This window comes from Carassius gibelio, chromosome B4 (assembly GCF_023724105.1).
Source record: "Carassius gibelio isolate Cgi1373 ecotype wild population from Czech Republic chromosome B4, carGib1.2-hapl.c, whole genome shotgun sequence".
Taxonomy (NCBI): Eukaryota; Metazoa; Chordata; class Actinopteri; order Cypriniformes; family Cyprinidae; genus Carassius; species Carassius gibelio.
Window position 1 is genome coordinate 960347 of NC_068399.1, and position 24761 is coordinate 985107.

Sequence of the window (24761 nt, forward strand, 5' to 3'; positions counted from 1 at the left end):
TCCTGTGTGGGGGGTACGCTTCTCGCGCAGCTGAACTCATTTGGAGTACGGTTGTTACGAGGTTCAGCGTTTCAAGACGCCTCGAGCCCGGCAGTCCTTTGAAGACTAGCTAGGATATATTTTCAACAGGCAGGTATATCGGAGATGTAAAGCTGATTGAAATCCTGGTGAGTACTTTATTTTTCTCCCTCATTTGTTTAATTTTATTACAAAGAGAGCATGTTTTCGTGTGTGGTTTAAGTTGCCAGTTTATATAGTAACTAATTAGATGATTGTGTAGATCGGTTAAAATATAAAATTGAATTAGTTTACATTACAATCTTCTGTTGGGGACAATAGAGCTGATCGATGAAGCAAATAAATTTGAAACAGCTGTTGTAACCTAATAAGAATGACCAATTGTTTACTGAAGTAAATTAGCACTGTATTGAGTGGCTATACAGAATTAATATTCCTATTAAAACTGTGCATTCATTTTCATCCTCGTTATAACACTGAAATTGTTGCAGTGACGTTAAGGTCTGTGTGAATAATTTGAGTAATAAAAGCAGGATTTATGTCTTGGGCTTATTAATTCACTTGATCAATATGATGTTTCTAGTGTTATAGTGGATTGAGCGAGGTATTAAATGTCAATATGAGTATAATTGAATAATCATTTGTGCTGAGGCTGTTTTCTGACATTGGTTTTGGAAGTTTTTATTATCAGAATTATTTGGATTTATTGTGGTCAACTTATTAACTAATCTTTATTTTGTATTAAACTAGTTCAAGATGACTTCCATTCAGGAATTGAATGTAGTACTTTCTGAGAAGTTTCTAGATAGGAGCACCAAAGAACGACTTTTAGAAATCGCAGAGTCAAGCAATCATTTTGCCTAGCAATGATAAGAAGTGCAAGGAGGATTTGTTAAAGGCTGTTAAAAGCCAGTTGATAGTCAAAGGAATTCTAGTAGTAGGAGATGAAGCTAGTGTTGGTTGAGTAGTGTATCCACTTGAGTGAGATTTAATGTCTATAGAGAAAACACAATATGAAACTGAGAGAATATCATTTGAAGGTACTTAAACATTAGAAGATGAATGGGAAAAACCTCTTCAGTTAAAAAAAATTAGAGCTTGAACAGGAGCATGAGCGTACACAATTTGAGCTGAAAAAGTTAGAGTATGCACGTGAGAGTGAACGTATCGGCAGCATGAGATGAGGAAGCTTGAACTTGAACTGGAAGTAAAAAAAGATGAAGCTTCAAAATCCGTTCAGGTTGTGCATTCTTCTTTTGATGTTGGTTGAAACATTAAGATGGTTCCCCCATTTTGTGAACGTGATGTGGACAAGTATTTTGCCCATTTTGAAAGGGTTGCTTTAAACTGGCCAGAAGAGGTCCGGACTCTACTTCTGCAGTGTGTTTTGACAGGGAAGGCTCAAGAGGTGTTTTCTTCTCTTTCTGAAGAAGAGAGTGGTTCGATTTTAAACAAGTCAAAATAGCCATTTTAAGAGCATATAAATTTATACCGGAGGCTTATCACCAACGATTGGGTGGTTATAAAAAACATGAAAGACAGACATATGTTGAATTCGCTCAGGAAAAAGAGATTACGTTTACAAGGTGGTGTCAGTCTCAGAAAGTAGAAACCTTTAACCAGTTAAGGGAGTTAATTATTGTAGAAGAATTTAAAAACTGTGTACCAGGGTCTGTGTCTACTTATTTGAATGAGCAGAAGGCTCTTACATTAGCTGATGCAGTGTTGGCTGATGAATTGCATAGTTTATTTTCCTGATAGAGGTTTAGGTGATCAGAGTAGAAGTTTATCTCGGAATTGGATAAGAAAGGTAAAGTGATCTGCTTTTACTGTTACAAAGTAGGACATAAAATCTCTGAATGTAATGCTTTAAAGAAGTCTGCTAAGCCAGTTGGATTGGTTGGACTTGAACCGCTGGAGGTTCATGTTCACCAACAGAATTCTGAGATTAGGAACGGGATCTCACATCAGGTAGATGTTGGAGATAATTATACAGAGTATGCTCCATTTATTACTAATGGTAGTGTGTCTTTGCCAGGACAAGAAGAAAAAGTTTCTTTGAAGATTCTGTGAGACACTGAAGCTTCTCAATAATTTCTGCTAGTGGGAGTTCTTCCACTCTCCGGTCAGACTGCGACCGGGAAGGATGTGTTAATTAGGGGGATAGAAATGACCTTAAAAGTTCCCTTACACAAAGTACATCTTACCTCTGATCTTGTGACTGGTGATGTAATTGTTGGAGTACGGTCTTCCCTTCCAGTGCCAGGGGTTTATTTTATCCTGGGGAACGATCTTGCTCAGGGAAATGTCTGGGGGAACATCAAAATCTGTACCATCTACTGTTGAAGTTTCCACACCTGTGTCTGCAGACGTTTCTGATGAATGTGGGAAGAGATTTCCCCATGTGTTTCCTTCTTGTGCTGTCACTCGAGCCAGAGGAAAACAACTTGAAGCTGACCGACTGTATGAAGGTGAACTTTATCTACATCCTAACAGTGAGGTAAGCTTGGAGAAACCGTTACTCGTTCATTCTGAGGATGATGTAGATGGGTGTAGTTTTGTTTCATCAAATCAGATTGATGGAGGGACAGTTAAAGAACCACTAGTATGACCTTGGCAGATAACACTATTTCTGAATCATCTGATTTATCTTCTGAAGATTCTTTCTTTCGGGAGAAAGAAGTATCAGAGGATCTTTTATTTTTTGAGGATAATTTGTGTATTTGCTAACTGATTGCGTAGATCCTTTACCTAGATCAAATCTGGTCTTTTACATCTACTCACAGTTATGTGTCTATCTACCCGGTCTCCAGCTGTAAAACCTGTTGGGTCCATCAATACAAAATTCATTCTCAAAGCTTTAATTGCCTTTATGTCAACATTTGGCATTCCTAGAGTCATCCAGTCTGACCAGGGCTCTAATTTTATGAGCCGTCAGCTTGCTAAGCCTTTGCGACAGTTGAAAATCAGACATAATTTTTCCAGTGCATACCATCCTCAGAATCGAGGGGCCCTTCGAGAGATTTCATCAGACCCTGAAATTCTTGTAATGGTCATACAGTGTGGAGCTTGGGTCTGATTGGGAGGAGGGGCTGTCTTGGTTGCTTATGGGAGTTTGAGAGGTTACTCAAGAGAACATTGGATTTAGTCGAAATGACTTGGTATTTGGTCATGAAGTTTGTGGTCCTACTGCAGTTTCAGCTGACAACTGGATCCCTTCTGAACCCTCCAAAATCTGTTGGATTTTGTGAGTGGTTTTCAATATCGGCTTTATGAGGCTCGAACAATTGCTCAGAGAAAACTGGGGAAGTCACAGTGTAAGATGAATAGGGTTGTTTAACAAATGAGCAGTGGTTCAGAAATTTGAGGTTGGAGACCAAGTGTTAGCTTTGTTTGACTTGTAAGTAACCCTTTTCAAGCCTGTTTTGCAGGTCCTTCAAATGCCTTTCTGGACAGAATTATCTTTTTTAAAACCCCAGAACGACGCAAATGAGTACAGGTTTGCCACTAAGCCTGACTGCTATCCTTTACCCCGCATAGATGATTGTGTGGATAGAGTGGGGTCTGCAAAATTTGTGAGTAAATTTGATCTCTTAAAAGGGTACTGGCAGGTTCCGTTGACAAGGCAAGGGAACTGTCTGCTTTCGTGACACCTGATGACTTTCTCCAATATCGTGGTGTGCAGTTTGGCATTTGAAATGCTCCAGCTACTTTCCAGCACCTTATAAACAAGGTGTTGTCTGGATTTTCTGACTGTGAGGCTTATTTCGATGATGTGGTTTTGTACAGTTCATCTTGGTCAGATCACCTAGCCCAAATAAGGAAGTTATTTGTTCATTTGACTGTGGCCTCTTTAACTTTACATTTGTCAAAATGTGAATTTGGGATACTACAGTAACCTATTTGGGTAAAATAGTAGGAAATGGACATGTCCGCCCCATTGAAGCTAAGATTAAGTCAATTTGTGCTTTTCCAGTGCCTTCGAATCACAAGGAATTATGTCGGGTTTCTGGGAATGACCGGGTATTATCGTGGGTTTTCCCCTAACTTTGCATCCTTTGTACTTGTCACCTTTATTTTATATAGCGCTTTAAACAAAATACATTGCGTCAAAGCAACTGAACAACATTCATTAGGAAAACAGTGTCTCAATAATGCAAAATGATAGTTAAAGGCAGTTCATCATTGAATTCAGTGATGTCATCTCTGTTCAGTTAAATAGTGTCTGTGCATTTATTTGCAATCAGTCAACGACATCGCTGTAGATGAAGTGACCCCAACTAAGCAAGCCAGAGGCGACAGCGGCAAGGAACCGAAACTCCACCGGTGACAGAATGGAGAAAAAGTCAGATTGTGAAGAAGAATCATCTGTTTCCTGTGGTCTTGTCCTGGTCTCCGCTGTCTTTCAGGGATGTAGAGGTCCTTTCTAGGTGCTGATCCACCATCTGGTCTGGATACGTACTGGATCCGGGTGACTGCAGTGACCCTCTGATCTGGACACAGACTGGATCTGGTGGCTACGGTGACCTCGGAACAAGAGAGAAACAGACTAATATTAGCGTAGATGCCATTCTTCTAATGATGTAGCAAGTACATCGGGTGTTATGGGAAGTGTTTCCGGTTCCGGTTTACCTAATTAATGCAGCCTAAAAATCCTTTTACGGATTTGGATATTAAAAGCATATTAGTATGTTATGTGTATGCCAGGTTAAAGAGATGGGTCTTTAATCTAGATTTAAACTGCAAGAGTGTGTCTGCCTCCCGAACAATGTTAGGTAGGTTATTCCAGAGTTTAGGCGCCAAATAGGAAAAGGATCTGCTGCCCGCAGTTGATTTTGATATTCTAGGTATTATCAAATTGCCTAAATTTTGAGAACGTAGCGGACGTAGAGGATTATAATGTAAAAGGAGCTTATTCAAATACTGAGGAGGTAAACCATTCAGGGCTTTATAAGTAATAAGCAATATTTTAAAATCTATACGATGTTTGATAGGGAGCCAGTGCAGTGTGGACAGGACAGGGCTAATATGGTCATACTTCCTGGTTCTAGTAAGAACTCTTGCTGCTGCATTTTGGACTAGCTGTAGTTTGTTTACTAAGCGTGCAGAACAACCACCCAATAAAGCATTACAATAATCTAACCTTGAGGTCATAAATGCATGGATTAACATTTCTGCATTTGACATTGAGAGCATAGGCCGTAATTTATATATATTTTTGAGATGGAAAAATGCAGTTTTACAAATGCTAGAAACGTGGCTTTCTAAGGAAAGATTGCGATCAAATAGCACACCTAGGTTCCTAACTGATGACGAAGAATTGACAGAGCAGCCATCAAGTCTTAGACAGTGTTCTAGGTTATTACAAGCAGAGTTTTTAGGTCCTATAAGTAACACCTCTGTTTTTTCAGAACTTAGCAGTAAGAAATTAATCGTCATCTAGTTTTTTATATCGACTATGCATTCCATTCGTTTTTCAAATTTGTGTGTTTCACCAGGCCACGAAGAAATATAGAGCTGTGTATCATCAGCATAACAGTGAAAGCTAACACCATGTTTCCTGATGATATCTCCTAAGGGTAACATATAAAGCGTGAAGAGTAGCGTCCCTAGTACTGAGCCTTGAGGTACTCCATACTGCACTTGTGATCGATATGATACATCTTCATTCACTTCATTCATTCAAGTCTATGCAAAAGAATGTCATGGTCAATTGTGTCAAATGCAGCACTAAGATCCAATAGCACTAATAGAGAGATACACCCACGATCAGATGATAAGAGCAGATCATTTGTAACTCTAAGGAGAGCAGTCTCAGTACTATGATACGGTCTAAATCATGACTGGAAATCCTCACATATACCATTTTTCTCTTAGAAGGAATATAATTGTGAGGATACCACCTTTTCTAGTATCTTGGACAGAAAAGGGAGATTCGAGATTGGTCAATAATTAACTAGTTCTTTTGGGTCAAGTTGTGTTTTTTTGATGAGAGGCTTAAAAACAGCCAGTTTGAAGGTTTTGGGTACATATCCTAATGACAATGAGGAATTAATAATAGTCAGAAGAGGATCTATGACTTCTGGAAGCACCTCTTTTAGGAGCTTAGATGGTATAGGGTCTAACATACATGTTGTTGGTTTAGATGATTTAACAAGTTTATACAATTCTTCCTCTCCTATAGTAGAGAATGAGTGGAACTGTTCCTCAGGGGGTCTATAGTGCACTGTCTGATGTGATACGGTAGCTGACGGCTGAATGGTTGCAATTTTATCTCTAACAGTATTGATTTTAGAAGTAAAGTAGTTCATAAAGTCATTACTGCTGTGGTGTTGGGAAATGGGAACACTTGTTGAGGCTTTATTTGAGGCTTTATTTTTCGTTAATTTAGCCTCTGTATTGAATAAATACCTGGGGTTATGTTTGTTTTCTTCTAAAAGAGAAAAAAAGTAATCAAACTTAGCAGTTTTAAATGCTTTTCTGTAGGATAGGTTACTTTCCCGCTAAGCAATACGAAATACCTATAGTTTTGTTTTCCTCCAGCTGCACTCCATTTTTCGGGCTGCTCTCTTTAGGGTGCGAGTATGCTCATTATACCATGGTGTCAAACTGTTTTCCTTAACCTTCCTTGAACGTAAAGGAGCAACTGTATTTAAAGTGCTAGAAAAGAGAGAGTCCATAGTTTCTGTTACATCATCAAGTTGTTCTGAGGTTTTGGATATGCTAAGGAATTTGGATAAATCAGGTGATGGTGATGGTTCTACCATACTTGTAACAAGAAGTAGAATTTACAATTTTGGCTTTATGAAGTTTGCACAAAACTAAATAATGATCTGAGATATCATCACTTGCCTGCATAATTTTAACACTATCAACATCAATTCCATGTGACAGTATTAAATCTAGAGTATGATTTCAACAATGAGTGGGTCCTGAAACATTTCACTGCTGGTTATATATGCTGTATATAATTTTGTATGTGACGAATAAAAATCTTGAATCTTGTCTAACACCAATAGAGTTCAGAATGTCTATAAATGCTGATCCCAGTGCATCTTTTTCATTATCAACATGGATATTAAAATCACCAACTATTAAAACTTTATCTGCAGCCAGAACTAACTCGGATGTAAAATCACCAAACTCTTTAATAAAGTCTGTATGGTGGCCTGGTGGCCTGTATAAGGTAGCCATTACAAACATCATAAGGGATTTATCATTAACATTTGTTTCTCTGGATAATGTTATATGAAGCACCATTACTTCAAACGAGTTATACTTGAAGCCTGCCCTCTGAGAAATCCTGAAAACGTTGTTATAAATTGAAGCAACACCTCCCCCTTTGCCTTTTAGATGCGGCTCATGTTTATAACAATAATCTTGGGGGCCGGACTCATTTAAAATAATGTAATTGTAACGATAGAAACTTCCTATTCATCGGGAAGAAGGAGGCGGGAACCGGCGCACAATCAAAATACTTTAATAATTCAAAAATAAACAAAACAGCGCGTCAGCCCCTCACGGCGACTGACGCGCACAAATAAAAGCCAAAACATAAAATAATATCCCAGGCCTGGTCCTCTCTCGTCCTTCACGGTCGTCACTCCAGTTTTATATCCTTCCATCTCCTACGTGGGACTCGATACTGGCGGTGGGGCGCAGGTGTAGCTCATCTCCAATCACTACACCTGGCCTCACTCCTCGTTCCCACGCCTCTCGGCCCCGCCCCACTCGCCACAGTAATCATCAGGTTTTAGCCAGGTTTCTGTCAAACAGAGCACATCTATATTATGATTAGTGATTATATTATTTACAAAAAGTGTTTTCGTAGAAATGGATCTGATATTCAATAAGCCAATCTTTATCATTTGTTTATCCATATTGCATCTGTATTTTATTTGTTGAACCTCAATTAAATTGTTAACCTTAACTTGGTTTGGACGTTTTTTGTATTTTCTAGTTTGGGGAACAGACACAGTCTCTATAGTGTGATATCTAGGTGAAAGAGTCTCTATGTGCTGAGAATTAACTGACCTCTGTGACGTGAGGCAGCTAGCAGACGGTCGGTTTAGCCAGTCTGTCTGCTTCCTGACCTGGGCCCCAGTTAGTCAAGTATAAACACTAAGACTATTTGCCATATTTCTAGAGAGAAGAGTGGCGCCACCCCAGGAGGGATGAAGATCATCTCTTTTCAACAAGTCAGGTCTGCCCCAAAAGCTTGTCTATGAAACCTATCTTATTCTGTGGGCATCACTTATCCCGAGCGTGAGATTATAAATTTTGTCTTGCCTTTTCCCTTCTTTCCTCCCTTTCTATCCTCTCTCCTACGGCTCAGGAAGCAGGAATCACCAAGTGGAATGGGATCAACGGTGAAATTTCAAATTATTTGTATTTTTTTGCATTCCTTAGAGGAATACTTTTGTGGGCGAGGTGGTACGCTTGCCTGCTTACCCCCTGCTGGCTCTGCTACACAGTGAAGATGTTAGTTGGGCAACAGATGTATTCAATCCTTAATTAACTCACCAGAGTATAAAGACCAGTGACTTGGAATGAGAGGTCTCTCGCTTCGCCCTCACTTCTCACCTACATTGTCATGTGTACACTAAGTAGACATCGAAAACGCCTTTTTTACTGCCTCAGGTACCGCCGCCGTGGTGTCTTTAAAGTGCATTTGCAGGACACCGCTGAGTGGCGTTTTAACCACAAGTTATCAAACAAGCGCATCACAGCACATTTTCACAAATAGACGTCAGTTTTGCCTCACTGATGTGTTACATTTGACTGCTTCAGTCACGGAAAATGAAAGAAAAACACTATAGTTTAAATATTTAATATTTAATATTCACAGATGAAAGTTTGGTATTTATGAAGTTATGTGCATTTCTTAGAACGAATTCAAGCAGGATAAATGTCAAGCCTGTGCCTGAACCTGTGATTATATTTTCTAAGCTAAGCATATTTTAGATTTGACACATTTAAAAGGTGTGCAGTTTTATTTATATTATATTAATTATGCGTTATATTATTCAAAAGAAATTGTGGTTTACTTTGCATCCGAGCATTAAAAGTGGTAGCCTATTTTAGGGGGGGGGGGGGGGGGTAGGCTACATGGATTAATTTGCAAAATGCCAATATTTTAATATTTAATGCCTATATTTTAATTTATATTTTAAATATAAATATATTTTTTCCTTTAATAAAACAACATGCATTTTTGTTATTCGTTACCTGTCCTTTATTTTGACATAACTTATTGGGAAAAAGACATTTGTCTGTAAACTGATTAAGAAATTGTTGCATGTTTAAATGTGAAGCAGTGTATAATTTCGTTCCCATTATTTAGGCCTAATTTGCCTAAAACAAGAAACGAATAAAATTAAACCGGCATGATTAAATCTTTGAAACTCTAAAGAATTAATAAAACGTCCTCACGATTAAACGCAAGTTCTCTCATTATAATCAACAACATTCACACGATGTAAAAAAAAAAGCTTTAGTAATTGACAACTAAAGTAATTTTAAAGGGAACCTTCTTTACTTGCTTTTAAAGTAGGGTAATATCATATATGGCCTAAAAAAATCCCAGTTTTTTTTTTTTTATAAAAAAAAAAATAAGATTTATGATTATGATTTTTAAATCAATATTCAAATGACGAAGAAATTTTACAAAACAAGTTTTAATATAGTTCTTTATCATTCATTTAGCAGTCAAATTTATAACTGCAAAAAGATGATTAATTTAATACTAGCCCATCATGCATCTAACCATCCACTCAGCTTTAAGAGCTGTTCAGATTAAAACTGGCAGCTCAGCAGTGAGTCAGTGTCATGGACAGAGGACCTGTTAATATATTTTCTAGTTTATATTTCCATCTTGTTATGCCACTGGTTTAGGTTTTTTTTTTCTTATAGAACTTATTTGTAAATAGAGCAGTCACTGTCTGTGTCTACACCGGACGCCAGAGTTGTCATCTGTGTCCCACAGCGAAAAGTGTGTCTAAACTTGATGACATCACACTACAGTGTCAAATCATCTGAACACAGTGTCAGAACATTTCATCATGAACAGAACGAGCATCAGTTCACTGATGGGGATCGTGTCCAGTGTATCCATCACTGGGTTCTGCTGTATTTTGTTGGATCGTTACACTTGTGTCCGGTGTAGATCTGGCGTGCCTTTTTTTTATTGTTTTATTTTACAGCCCTGCTTGTTTTAATGTTTTTATTAAATACACTGTAAATTATTTCTGTTGTTTTCACAGTATTATTGCTGTATTATCAGAGAAAGCTTACTGTAGAAACAGTAAGTTGCTGTCAATTTTATAACTTTTGCAGTATTACTGCTGTATTTCCAGCTTTGTCTTACTGTAGAAACTATTTAAAGGACAGTTACTGTCAATTTATGCTATTCTTTGCGAAAAACAATAGAGTGGGTAAATAATTACAGTAATCCTTATATTACTGTTAAATTGACTAAAGTAATAATCCAGCAGACAAGGAATTTTATTTATTAATTATATACTTATTTATAAGGAATTTTATAATACATTGTTTCATAAGGTAACCCATATATTAAGGCATTTAGCATATAGTAAAAAAAAAAAGTGTAATGTTTTATGTGGGTGTTTTTTAATTGCGTATCTTTATGGTTGCCAGATTTTGACACAAAACCAGGGCTGGACTGGGACAAAAAATCAGTCCTGGACTTCATCCAGACCAGCCCACTATGCATGTAAACACGCCCGCACACACACACACACACACACACACACACACACACACACACACACACACACACACATGTTTGTTTTTGGTAAAAGTGGGGACATCCCATAGGTGTAATGGTTTTTATACTGTACAAACTATATATTCTATGGCACTACACCAACCCTACACCTAACCCTAACCCTCACAGGAAACTTTGTGCATTTTTACTTTCTCAAAAAAACTCATTCTGTATGATTTATAAGTGTTTTGAAAAATGGGGACATGGGTTATGTCCTCATAAGTCACCCTCTCCTTGTAATACCTGTGTCATACCCATGTCATTATACAGAGATGTGTCCTGATATGACACAAAAACAAGAGCACACACACACACACACACACACAACATGTCTATACATACATTAATCTGCATGTAAAATTACTGATTAGAATGTATTACTATCAAAACCAAGAAAAAAATATTAAAATAATAAACAAAGAAAATGCAAATGATTTTATCAGGCTTTATTTTAAATATCTAAAGGTCTTAATTGATGTGCTTCTTATTATTCTAATAGTGCAGCAACATAAGACTTTTTTTTATTTTTATATTAATTTACACAAATTACCTCTGACCTGTTGGCTGCTTATAGTAGGCTAGTATTAAGACCATGATCTACAGTAAATGTGATTTTATAAAGACCACTGATCTACAATAAAATAAAAGAGTAATTAAGACAAAGAACATTGTGTAGTGATTTATTTTAAATTTTTCTTAACATAATCAAAGGCCTTTAAAAATCCTTGGAGTAGACTGGCTTATATATTCAAATGCAGAGCTCAATGCTAGGGTTCAAAACTTTTCTTGCCCTGTCAAAAATAAATACATAAATAAAAATAAAATTGCTATTGTTTTCTTTGTAAATAAGCTGCAATCTCATTTCACAATTCCAATTTCAATTTCACAATAAACACTAACTATTAAGTTCAAACATTAATGAAGACAAGTGAACAGTCAGTAATAAAATAAGAAAAAGAGCATTGAGTTATTTCTCTTTGTCTTTTGTTCACATTAATGACACAGACCGACAGTAGGTATAAGGCTTGTGCCTGGCACTTTAAGATATTTTTTTCTCAATTGATTACAAATTGAAAAAATATATCTCACATAAATGCTATAAATATACAGAGACATAGAGCATCAGCTTGTATTATTAAATGTTAAAAATAATTTAATGTAATGCAGTTTTCATTATAATAACAATTATTTAATGGCAGGTGAAGATATAATAAATATGTACTATAGTGCACATATTTAGCAAAATACTCCTTTCTTATGGATATTTTTCAATCTCAACTAACCTTGCTATGGTCTTTAAATGGCTTTCTTGGGGTAAATGTAACATTCTGTGAAATAATTGTTCTCCTGCTGTTTTGACTGATGACTGATTGATCGATATTATTTATGAGGCATATATACATTTCGATAAGTTGTACTGTTACAGCAGGAATATCCTAACTTTTTGAAACAAAACAATGCAGTAGCCTACGTGTATCATTACACTTCTGTCTCATCTCAACAGTCAAGTCCTTCCCTGCTAAAGCCCTGTATTTCAGCCCGAGCCCGACGGGCCCCGACTTATTTATGCCCCTAGGGCCAGGCTTCGGGCCAATTTTCACGTTATAGCTCACATGCAGGCCAGGCCCCAGTTACACTTAAAGTGAATACACAGGCAGCAGGGCTTAAAGTATTCCGGCACCGTGCCGGATCTCCCGGGTGTGGCCGTGAGGAAAAAAAAAAAAGTTTAATATTTGAGAGCCAATTTATTTCTTCTACCAATCATATGAAAGGAACGCAGCTTTAACTAACGTTGCAAGCCTATCAGAAGCAGAGAAGGGCGTGTCCTTGCAAGTATGATTGGACGCCCATACGTCAATGTCACGTTAGCGTTGTCGGAGAATTGAAAAATAAATGGCGCTTTTTGGCAGTTGGTGCAAGAAACAGAGAACCAGCTAGCTGGGCTTGTTTCTGCATGATTTGCTCGAGGAAGCTTCTGTATGCCAGCAGCGGTAAGAAAGTGCTTGCTCGTTATGATTTATGTCGCGTTCTTATCGAGTGAGATTTATGCCAAAACCTCACACACACACAAAATGTGTTTTACTCACACCCAACAATTCACAAACAAACTCAGTGTGGTTTGCAAATACAAAACATCACTCACAAACTAATGCATTTTGTTCTGCAAATAAAAAACGTAGCTATCAAACAAATACAGTACGTTTTACATATACAAAGAAACGTATGTCTTCAATGACAAAAATATCTTCCAAGTACAAACTTAAATCTTTCAAGTACAAAACAAAATCCTTCAAGTACAAAACAAAATCCTTCAAGTACAAAACAAAATCCTTCAAGTACAAAACAAAATCCTTCAAGTACAAAACAAAATTCTACAAGTACGAAAAACAGTCACGTGACTTTTGGCACAAATTTTCCGCCTTGCTGATCCGCACGCAAATGCCTTCAGATCCACACACGCTAGTAAACTGTCATGTAATTCGCACTCCACAACAGCGGGTGGCGCTGTTAGCGACTTGCTTGGCGCCGCCACCGACATGGAAACAGGAGAGAACAAGAAACGCTAGCGTGAGGGACGTTTTGAACACGATGAGCGGCCAACAGGTGAGTTTGCAGTCATTGCTGGTGAAAAATCAGCCTGAAGGGGTTGTTATTCGCTATAACAACCGCCTCGCTATACACGATCCCACTTATTACATTGCTACCTACAAAATAAATAAATAATTTGACAAAATTTATTGATTTTAAAAACGATTGTATTGCTTCCGCTAAAGAAAATAGTCCGTTCCGCGTCCATATCAACGGTCTGTTTTTAATGGCAAGGGTGTGTTTAGACCTCCAAATCAACCCTGGTCTTCTCCTGCTAGTTTCTAATAGAATATAGAGGCTTTATTCCATGTCAAATCAGTCAAAATCCAGGAAAGTGGTTGCAGCAACATCTCAGATGAAGAGTTTTTCTATATTATCTTTGGGTCCCAAAACCAAGGCCTGTAAAAATATTCATATTTTTTGTCAGTCCTTGAGATTGTCATTTTTATAGCATCAAAAACACTATCAGAGAACCATGTTTGGGCATTAATATCTTAAAGTGTTATTCATAGCCTCACCAAACTTTGCAGGATGGAAGACAAACATGTTCTTAGTATAACTGAACCAAAGTTTGTACTGCATGTCTATTGAGATTCTACAAGGCCCTAGACTTGGGTAAATGGCTAAACCCCTGATACTGAGGGTATTATAAACTCATTTTCTGCATCCATATCATACCAGCAGGCTGTTAGCATACATGGGTGCTGCATTTTTTTAAAGCTGAAAATTAGGACATAACCTGCTTGTTAATAACCCTTAACCCTTGCTAAAAAGAACTATACGTATGAAGTAGGTGCAAAGATTTTATTTGAATTAAAGTATATTCAATCAGTAAGAATAAACTTGGCAATGGGTTTGGCACTGGTCCTTGAGGGAGGTTCAAGGAGGGGTATATATAAATACATACAACTTTTTAATTCTGACTTTTTCCAGAAATAGACTAGTTGTCCATAAACTTCTTTATAAATTTTACCAAAAAATGCATCCCATTGACATTAATTTGAACATACATTGACAAAGAAAGTAATGTTATTCAGTCTCAGAATTAATATTGTGTATTTCTGGAGTTTGTTACAAAATGTTATCAAATGTGGTCCGGGTCCTTGATGTAAAAATGTTTGAGAACCACATAAACACTTTACATGTCTTTTCAGGTATTGTACCTACCACATTTGGACTGGGAGGACAGTGGCCTGCCTGATGTGACTGTTCCTGAGATGGGCGATGTACTGAGTGATGAACAAATGGCAGCACTAAGGGCAGCCATAAATCCCCTGGGACACTCCCAATCACATGGCTCAGACATCTACCTACTTACTGTGGAGTATGTCCAGCACTTACTAGGCTTACCGTAAAATGTACTCAGCAAAGGACCTGATTCAATGATAATGCAGCACAAATACAAAAATAACACTTATTTACAGAACAGTGCCCCTGCTAATAACTGGTTTGTAAGATGTTACAGTTACACAAATAAATATTTCTGAATCAGTGAGGTGGTCTAATGTTTGATTTTTCTCTGTTTAATCAAATCAGACCAGCAGACATGCCCCATGTTAGGACTGCCAGCGGCAGCAGGAAGAATAGCTTTCCTCAAGCAGTGCTAGCAGCGGACTTTAAGACTTTCAGCTCTCTTAATGTTGTAATGAATGTTCAAACCAAACACATGTAGATTGTATTTTTTTTTATTGTAGTGTGAATACAATCTTAAAACATCTGGGGGGTTGGAACAACCAAAAAAAAAAAAAAATCTTTCTCTCTTTTTTTTTTACTATGGGGACCTGATTTTCTGTTTCTTATAGGGCGGTCACACTGCACTTTTCTCTCCATTGACTTCCATTCATACGCATGCGAATGCGTCAGACCGGAAACGCAAGCTCATGCGAAAAATTCCGCATTTAGCTGCATTCCAAAGTTTAAGTTTGGTGAACTCTGACCTACGAATTCGCATCACGTGAAGATGTGGGACCAGTAGAAGATCGATACGTCACTGCGTGACCTCTCTGTACAGAAATTCAAAAATGAAGGAAGCGCTATATAACTTTAGTTGTAGCGCAGCGTCCTATTTTATATAATACAGATTTAAAAGATTATAAAAAATAAAGTATCTGCATGGTTTGTAGTGTCAACAGGAACAGATGATACATTTGAATGTGGATGTTTTATAATTTTTTATTGCTTAGGGTGTATATATTTATAAAGAGAGAGAGAGATGGGGAGTACAATATAATAAGACGCTTTCGACGCCGTCGCAAAAGACACAGTACAAGCACATATTAATCCATGTTGTGATAATTGAGGAAAGACCGTTTTATTGCTCCCGCCCATATTCGCAGCAGTGTCCGAAATATTTTCGCACGTTTAAAGTCTAGTGTGACCGCGCCTTTAACCAACTTGTGCAGCTCTGTGAGTGCATCTAAAATGCCTTTTGGGATGAGAACCTGGTTAGAGGCAGCACTAAATAGAACAGCCTCCTGAAAACACTTCATTCAAGGTAATCCAGGTCAAGGGGTTGCTGACAGACAATATGCTGGAGCCGTGTGTGGATTCTCTCTAACATTGTTTGTGCAAGCAGTTCCTAGAGAGAGGGAAAAAGAGGAAAAATGGATGAGGTCAAAAACACTGGTGTAACTGAACATGACCAGTAAGATAACCAAAAACTACACTTTGGTTCATTCTTAATATCTTCATGACCATTAAATTTAAATTAAATTAAAATTTAATTTAAATTAAATTCATGCATTTAGCAGACGCTTTTATCCAAAGCGACTTACAGTGCAATCAGGCTATCAATTATTACATATCATTAGTGATAGAGACCTCAAATAATGACACATGATTATGATTACGATTAAGAAAATGTAATGATTAATATCATATGGATGCAGAAAATGAGTTTATAATACCCTCAGTATCAGGGGTTTAGCCATTTACCCAAGTCTAGGGCCTTGTAGAATCTCAATAGACATGCAGTACAAACTTTGGTTCAGTTATACTAAGAACATGTTTGTCTTCCATCCTGCAAAGTTTGGTGAGGCTATGAATAACACTTTAAGATATTAATGCCCAAACATGGTTCTCTGATAGTGTTTTTGATGCTATAAAAATGACAATCTCAAGGACTGACAAAAAATATGAATATTTTTACAGGCCTTGGTTTTGGGACCCAAAGATAATATAGAAAAACTCTTCATCTGAGATGTTGCTGCAACCACTTTCCTGGATTTTGACTGATTTGACATGGAATAAAGCCTCTATATTCTATTAGAAACTAGCAGGAGAAGACCAGGGTTGATTTGGAGGTCTAAACACACCCTTGCCATGATAAACAGACCGTTGATATGGACGCGGAACGGACTATTTTCTTTAGCGGAAGCAATACAATCGTTTTTAAAATCAATAAATTTTGTCAAATTATTTATTTATTTTGTAGGTAGCAATGTAATAAGTGGGATCGTGTATAGCGAATAACAACCCCTTCAGGCTGATTTTTCACCAGGAACGACTGGAAACTCACCTGTTGGCCGCTCATCGTGTTCAAAACGTCCCTCACGCTAGCGTTTCTTGTTCTCTCCTGTTTCCATGTCGGTGGCGGCGCCAAGCAAGTCGCTAACAGCGCCACCCGCTGTTGTGGAGTGCGAATTACATGACAGTTTACTAGCGTGTGTGGATCTGAAGGCATTTGCGTGCGGATCAGCAAGGCGGAAAATTAGTGCCAAAAGTCACGTGACAGTTTTTCGTACTTGTAGAATTTTGTTTTGTACTTGAAAGATTTTGTTTTGTACTTGAAGGATTTTGTTTTGTATTTGAAGGATTTAGTTTTGTACTTGAAAGATTTAAGTTTGTACTTGGAAGATATTTTTGTCATTGAAGACATACGTTTCTTTGTATATGTAAAACGTACTGTATTTGTTTGATAGCTACGTTTTTTATTTGCAGAACAAAATGCATTAGTTTGTGAGTGATGTTTTGTATTTGCAAACCACACTGAGTTTGTTTGTGAATCGTTGGGTGTGAGTAAAACACATTTTGTGTGTGTGTGAGGTTTTGGCATAAATCTCACTCCATACGTTCCAGGCAACCCGTAACCCGTGTTTTTCCAACCTTAAACTCGTGAAAGTGCTCTGGAACGGCAGTCAAACAACAGTGACAGCCCCTACGGATAATACTGCCTACGGATGCAGTGTTTATGCAAGTGGTACACGTTGAAAAATAGATTTTAGGACAATGTTACGTTGCAATAAAATTAATAATCTAGCTAAATTTGCTTGCGCTCAGAAAGTTTGGCGTGACTTGCCTGCAACGGTACAAAGTCGTTAGTCGTGGTTTGAAATAGTAACTTACGAGCTCTAAAACCTGCCTGGACGCAGCACCAGACTTCGGTCATAGAGCCGCTGCCCGTGCACTCAAATTTACCACGACGTTACCGGGAGTAGAGATCTGCGCGGGAGGGATTTTTCGGTCCTGCTCCCGCAAAAAATGTGTTATTTTCTCCCGCTCCCGCCCGCAAAATCTCGCGGGTAAACGTATAGCAGTTTTTCTCTTTTTTAATACATTCCATATTCTGCTCTTTTATTTTTTTCACTTGCTCCTCTGTTGAATATAAATTAAAAAAGAAACGGAAAATAAACAAATGTTTCGTTTTATTTGCGTTTCATTAAAAGCATGAACATGAGCAAGGAACAATTAGAACATAGAAATACAGTAAAAAAGAAATGTAAATAAAAAAATATAATAATTAGGCTATATAGCCTAATAAATTATATAATAATAATAAACCTGGATTTATTTCATGTTCAAAGGAAAAGTAGCTTATGGGGCCTGCGCAATTCCTTCAAACATTTAACAAAAATATCCTTATTCCTCAATAACAAAATAGACCAATTTTATATGATGTAACTCGCATGTTGATTTGAAACCAACAGGCTAGTTAACGCTTTTTTTTTTGCAGTTAATCGCAGACATGGTCAGTCATAGACAACGGTGTCAGCTAATAGTTGCTCCCGGCTAGAGAACTGCAGAAGACAAAAAAAAAAAAAAAAAAAAAAAAAAAAGCGTTAACTAGCCTGTTGGTTTCAAATCAACATGCGAGTTACATCCCAGAAAAAAAGTGATAATAGCCTTGATTATTAATCTTCAGTTTAGCAGTTCAGTTCTTTAAGCACTTGTTATTGTTTAGAAGATAACACTTTATTTGACATAGTACTTTTAAATAATTGGTGCCAAACATAATCATTGAAGAGATTCATGTCTATCTCAGTCTGTTTACCATTTTTTTTAAGCACTTTAAGCTCTTGTTACTGTATTTTTGTTATTATCGTCAATATTTGAATTAAGTCTGTCTGTGGAGTTTCTCTCCAACACAACCAATAAAAAAAAGTTCAGGCTCAGGATTTTTTTCCACTTTAACGCCTGCAGGCAGTGAATGTCGCGCACCGGATTAATTCACGCGTCTTGGTATAGTCCTTCTTCAGACCAGACGTTCACAGGATTTTGCTCACTTGTTTTCATTAACTTCTTCAAGTGCACTAGTTTATTAATATATGAATACAGCCACTGCCAACGTACTGCGGATAATTTAGTTGTATATTTGATATTGTTTGATATTCACGATAATGGCTATTATAATCCCAGTTTTTGTCACTTTGGGTGCTTCTCATTTCTTAATTGTGACAAATCAGGTTCTCCTTCGAAACCGGGTCTCTGTTAGGACCCCAAGAGATCTCAAATTAATTGTAATAGGTAAATAAAAATAAAAATAATAATTTAATAGATTAGCCATCTTTTTTACACAATATAAATGAAATTCACAGATTGAATAATTAATACTAGCATTCAATTATTTAATTTACTAAAATTATATGATACTTTTAGTAAACTTAAATACTTTTTTTTGCTATTTTTAAGTTGCATTTAAGTTGTTAGCTTGTTGTTTCTGGTCTTTGAAATTTGTTTTCTTTTCGAATGATTTATTTAGATTTTATATATTGGAATTATTTTGTACCCTTTTTTTTGTGTTAACTGATCCATGTTTCTCTTTGTCTTACAGGTAAAAACCCTTGGTGAAATCACCAGATATGGATGGGTAAGTACTGCATCTAAAGTTAAAATAGCTTGGAAATAAGATTAGAAATGCCTTTCTCTTGCAAAGTGTGTCAGTACCCTGTGGAGCAGGGAAAGGCAACTCCGGTCCTGGAGGGCCAATGTCCTGCAGAGTTTAGCTCCAACCCTAATTAAACACACGTGAACAAGGCAATCAGTGTTTTCTGGATTACTAGATAGATACAGGCAGGTGAGTTTTTATGAGGGCTGAAGCTAAACTCTGCAGGATAGTGGCCCTCCAGGACCGGAGTTGTCTATCCCGGCTAGAGTCTATTCCAGAATTTGTCAGACATGCTAAGGAACACAGGATTCTTGCAAACTATAGATTCTATTGTGGATTTTTCCAGTGTCCATGTAACTTCAAAACTGCTGATGGCCTTCGTACACATATATATCGTAACCATGCAGTGCTGACATTCAGAAAGGGGATGCATTGTGAAACGAATATCTCTGTGTAGGTCTATGCAGTGTTGAATATGTTTTACATTTCTTTCAGCGTGTATGTTGTTCGACATTGCAGCGTGCTGATGAGTAATTTACAGTAATATTACCGTGGAATAAAATACTGAAGCTTGCTGGCTATTTGTTGCTAGTAAGTTACTGTCGATTTTATGTAAAAATTTTAACAGTGTATCTGTATTGACTGCATGGTCATATTATCGAATTATTTACTGCCATGCGACCTACAAAAGTAAAGCTTGGCGACTAGGGTGAACACCCGTCCCACATAGCACGTGCGCGCACAGCGTTTGAAGCCCAATTGATGTGTCCCACAAATTGAGACACGCATAATCAATGCTTGCCCAAAAAAAGTTGGTCGCTATATTTGGAGTCACCAACCCGTCGATCGCGGTCAACAAGTTGATCTTGGAAGCATTTTAAGTCGATCGCAAAGATTTTTCAAAATCGGAGAAAAAAAGGTGCGAGCCTCCGGTGCGAGTTGGGAGGTGCGAGTCTCTGCTGACTGCGCGCGCACCTCCCGAAACAGACGAGACATTTATACTTGACGCAACTGTTTTAGACTGAAAACCAGACCATACAACTGATTTAGACACGGGTGCCGGTGTGATGAGATGTACTAATATCCATCTGCTCGGGCATGATTGTTTTAGGCCTGTAATTGATTGATTATTGAGGTAATAGGGATGGCACGGTTCGCTGAAAAAAACCAAACCGTTCGGTTCACCACACACGGTTCGGCACGCATCTGTAATATCATCTGTAATATGGCTTGCTATGAATGGCAAACCCCTGGACAAATCATTAACTCTTGTTCAACGCGAATGCTGCATATTAGCAGTAATTTATTCCGTCATCACCTGGGTGCTGATATCTGTGTTAAAACTAAACTCATTTAAGCTTTGTCAGTTTAAACATTTAAGAGCAAGAGGAAGCAAGTCCGCGCGCGCAGTGAGAAGATTTGTGCGTGAGCTCATCCGAAGCGCGCAAACCCGCACCTCGGCACGTGCGCAAATATAAGCTCTCTCTGAAGTATTGTGTTTGAATGGACAAATTCACACAAAAATCATGTCAAAATGCCTGTTTTGGTAAATACCCTACAGCAGACATAGCCAGTGACATAGGTCACTGTGTCAGTGCATTCTCTTAAAGTGACAGTCTTTATATTAATCGAACAGCAACAACAAAGAAATCACTCACTGCTTTTGTAACTTTAATAAAGAACAATCTTTAATTTATACAGTCAAATATGCGATGCTGTTTTACATTTGATTACATTATTCAATTTCTGTAGCTTAAAATGAATGTAGGTCTGTAATTTGTGTAAAAATATTTTTGAAGAATTGAAGGATGACTGTTGTCATAATATTTTGTATGCTAGTTGCAATAACCTGAGTATTTCCATTTTGAAGTGTTTGAAATATGTTTTAAAAGGGAAAGTGAAACAGTACATTATTGGCTTAGGCCTGTAATTGACTGATTATTGTGTTTTTATACGAGTAATAAGCCTGTGGAAATACTTAATGTTATATTACTGTTGAAAATGTTGAATTATAGTTGATAGTTTGTTTAGTTATACTATTTGTATACCGTATTTTCCGGACTATAAGTCAGACTATAAGTCTAACTTATAAGACTATACGTTTTTTTTTCATAGTTTGGCTGGTCCTGCGACTTGTAGTCAGGTGCGACTTATTTATCAAAATTAATTTGACATGAACAGAGAGAAATGAACTAAGAGAAATTAACCAAGAGAAAACATTACTGTCTCCAGACGTGAGAGGGCGCTCTAATGCTGCTCAGTGCTCCTGTAGGCTACACTGAAAACATAAAGCGCCCTCTCGCAGCTGGAGATGGTAATGTTTTCTCTTGGTTCTTGGTTCTAAATAAATGCGACTTATAGTCCAGTGCCACTTATGTTTTTTTCTTCATCATGACGTATTTTTGGACTGATGCGACTTATACTCAGCTGTGACTTATAGTCCGAAAAATATGGTAGTTAAATAATTTGCTAGTGACTGCAGGCAACAAGAATGTCAGAGTAGAACTTACATTGTGGCTTTTTAAATAATTTTTTGCAAGTGGTAGATCTTGGTTTAAATTTTGACTTTGAATGTGATCTTAGGTTCGAAAAGGTTGGTGACCACTGCTCTATATCCTCGAGCCCCAGGCAGCCAAACGAACATTACTTGAGAGTTCAGCACGCTACTGTTGCCACACCCACCCCTCAGTTGAACTGCTTACTAGGTTGTTGTCAACTCTTTCGTTGTTGTCATGACAGTGCACGCAAGTGCATTCCAGACACACTGGGAAGGAACTTTTAGATGCACGCTTTCCAATTCGAAAAATGGAGAAAGAGACTCTGAGGCACCGCCATCATCAATTAAAAAAGAGAAGGTGTGTCCTGTTTCAAACTGTTTTTTTTTCATGGGCCTGCCTTTACTAACATGCAACTTTAACATCCTTTCTCCCCCTTCTCGTTCCGTGAACCTCTGGAGTTGTGAGTTTAGACTGTTCCTGTAGTATTGAGCAACTACAATTCATTTTAATCCTATAATTTTATATTATAATTTATTTAAAGTGAATAAATTGTAATGAAAAATAAATAAAATAAAATAGCTAAAGTAAATCGCAAGTGGAAGTGCATCTGTCAATTCTGTCATGAGCATACATCAGCAAATACACATGTTTAGGGGAATAGGGCATTATTAATATACCATGTAAGGTGGTATGTGCTAGAAATGGGTAAACCACTATCAGTGAGTCTGCCCATGGGGTGGGGGCCCAAGGCAGTGTCTCACATTGTCCCTCAGAAACATACCCCTTGTCCCCCCTTGGGCTTATTAACAGATTAACAGGTGGTCACCCTATTGGCGAGTCGATGAACGAGCATTGCTGCAGGTTGATTTTTGGTGGATGTGCTGTGCTTATGTTCGTGCGGTAGTCTTCGTTTCGTCAGGTTAAACATCTCTCTCACTCGCAGCAGAGTCTGTGAGCAGCAACAACTTCTCCTCCGCGCGCACTGATACCAGAAACACTCTCCGCCTTCACCCAGTGAATAAAGTATTTCAGTAGGAAGTGTTATGTTCATAACATAGCATATAAAATAATAATAATAATTAAAAAAAAATAACAGGAGAGTTTCAAGGTGGCTTAAGCTATTTTGTGTAAACTTTTTCCCTATATCACATGCCAAACTAATAACATTGTAAGCATCACATCTTTAATTGCTGCGTTTAATTGTACGTTTTTTTCTGTTATTTTATCTAAACAGATCGATCAAGAACTTCTTCAAGATTTCAAAATCAGATAGCATGCTGATAATGTACTATAAGATTACATTTGTTTGAACGCATTATTGCAAAAGCGATTGAGTGTGAATCTGTTTATATCATGCTTTAACCCGAAAATAATCAGTAAAAGAAACAGACAAACTCTTAACATCCCGCTCGACTCTTGCAGTCAACCTTCTGATCAAGCTAAATATGTTTAACATTAATTCTTGCTGAATGTGCAGTTATATGGCTGTTGGCATGAATTGTACTCGTGATGGAGCGCTCTTGGAGCGGGTGAAAACCACGAAGCTCATATTCAAGTGTTTGTGCAAAAATTATTAATGTGCATTAATGAAAGGGAGGCGCCGTCTCAACACTTTAATTTTTACATGATAATGAATGTATAATTTTTTAATTAACATAATATCGTGGTGTCTCACATAGGTACATTAAAAATATATCTACAGAAAGCTTGAAATGTTTTTAAACGAAAAGGAATAATGTAATGTGTGAATGTTGCATTTCTCTCGTCAGAGAGAGCCAGCACTGTGAATATAACCTAAACAACAGTCCTATATAAACCGGTTCAGCAAGTGAAAGCCTCATAAGACACTGTCCATATGAAAGAGCAATTCACACCTTTATCTCGACCCCACAAGCCATGAATAACTATCCAAAACCCAACCCCCTCCAGCTGAACAGAATTCGGTCTGTGTTTTGGCTCTGAGGAACGGTGTGTTACTGGGCTGAAACATGCCTGCACTCAGCAGCACTAGGCTATTTGTATTCATAATTTGTAGCTATTCATAATTTTCTCGCAGCCCATATTATTATTTTCACAAGACCATAATGATAATAACAAATCATCAATTAATAATTAATCATTATTTTACGAAAATCATTGTTATTTGTGATCGTGCATGTTTGCGGGAGGCTTTAAGACCAAGCGGAGTCCGCTGTTCCCGCCTCACAGCGCGCGGGTCTCCGAGGCTTCACTGTCTGCGGTTTGACTTTACTGAATCAGATTGAGGCGAACTTATTGATCATGAGCCCAACATTTAGCAAGGCAGGAAAATTCTATAGGAAGGAAGACGTATATCATTGAGCTAATGCTGTTAAAGAGAGAGAGAAGTCTGGGACTATTCTTAAACTTGGAGCTCATTATATTGAAATACAAATCCAAACACCAGAAACGTTATGCATTTTATGAATAATGAAATGTTATGAAAATTATGCATTTTATTTATTCACATGTTGTATGGTTGAAATAATATTTTAGTTCACAACTTTAAGTTACGTTGTTTAAAAAAATGCTTTATTGGCTAATGTTTCATAAACCTTCAGTTGTTATGCTCTAAAATCCATGCCATTATTAATTTCACAGTATTTTTACCACCTAAATGACTAATCTTTAAAGTCACAATTCTATAATGGTCAAAATTACTCAGGCCAATGGTATTTTTTAATGACATTATTTTATTTTTATTACATATTATTTTTTTGGAATAATTGTAGCTTGCATAAATAGGTAA

The 24761-nt window shown here is 37.4% G+C and overlaps 1 protein-coding gene and 1 long non-coding RNA gene across 2 annotated transcripts in view; one reads left to right on the plus strand and one right to left on the minus strand.

The window, feature by feature from the left end:
* Window positions 1-24761, plus strand: part of ttll1 (tubulin tyrosine ligase-like family, member 1) — a 298921-nt gene that overhangs the window by 220830 nt on the left and 53330 nt on the right. The window lies entirely within an intron of this gene.
* LOC127956179 (uncharacterized) lies at window positions 15573-17040 on the minus strand. Its single transcript, XR_008153507.1, has 2 exons — window positions 16911-17040; window positions 15573-15971 (listed from the first exon to the last, which is right to left on the minus strand). It is a non-coding gene; the product is annotated as an uncharacterized LOC127956179 (long non-coding RNA).